Source organism: Condylura cristata, unplaced genomic scaffold (assembly GCF_000260355.1).
Source record: "Condylura cristata isolate star-nosed mole 26May11 unplaced genomic scaffold, ConCri1.0 scaffold00005, whole genome shotgun sequence".
Taxonomy (NCBI): Eukaryota; Metazoa; Chordata; class Mammalia; order Eulipotyphla; family Talpidae; genus Condylura; species Condylura cristata.
The window spans coordinates 67,882,635-67,883,274 of record NW_004567106.1 but is presented as its reverse complement, the minus strand read 5'-3'; the positions used below and the strand labels follow the sequence as shown (position 1 = coordinate 67,883,274).

The 640-nt window shown below is 58.8% G+C and overlaps 1 protein-coding gene across 2 annotated transcripts in view; it reads right to left on the bottom strand.

The window, feature by feature from the left end:
• AGK (acylglycerol kinase) overlaps window positions 1-171 on the bottom strand; it is a 63,625-nt gene extending 63,454 nt beyond the window's left edge. For both annotated transcript variants that reach the window (XM_012720848.1, XM_012720850.1), the window contains exon 1: window positions 97-171. The gene's annotated coding sequence lies outside the window, so the exon portion shown is untranslated. The remainder of the gene's footprint in view (window positions 1-96) is intronic.
• Window positions 172-640: the final 469 nt, after the last annotated feature.

Genomic DNA, 640 nt, shown 5'->3' with positions numbered 1-640 from the left:
CGCGGCTCCGGCTGGCGCCCCGGGTCCTCCCCCCGCAGCCCGTCCCCATGCCCAGCGCCCACTCTCCGCCCCCAGTTCCCGCGGAGCCGCACTTACCCGAGCCGGTCCCGCTCACCGCCCGGCCTTTCCTGTGTGCGCCCTTAAGAGTCCCCTCCTTTATGGGAAACCGCGGCCGGCGCCCTCGGGTTCCGCCCTCGGGTTCCGCCCTCGGGTTCCGCCCTCGGGTTCCGCCCTCGGGTTCCGCCCCCCGGTTCTGCCGCGGGTTCCTTGCGTGCGTCTGCCTGCACCACCCCTGGGGAAGCTTTTACTTCCGTCCACTCGTTCTTTCACTCATTCATCTTTTCATCCATCCATCCATTGCTGAACAGTATCTTATGGAAAACTTCTCAAGGCAAAACGTTTTAGCTCCTGACTAAATTGAGAGATAAATGAACAGGACAACTCAGATAAGTTCCACGAAGAAAATGACCCAAGTGAGTAGGTCACTTGGGAGTAGGGTCAAAGGGAATAGGGTGGTGGTCATGGGGGGGTCATCTGTCAATTAGCAGTTTCAATTAGGCCTCTCTGAGTATGGGGGAATTAATCTGACACCTGACACCTGCAGGAGCAGGTCAAGCAAAGATCCAGAGGAAGAGTCTGG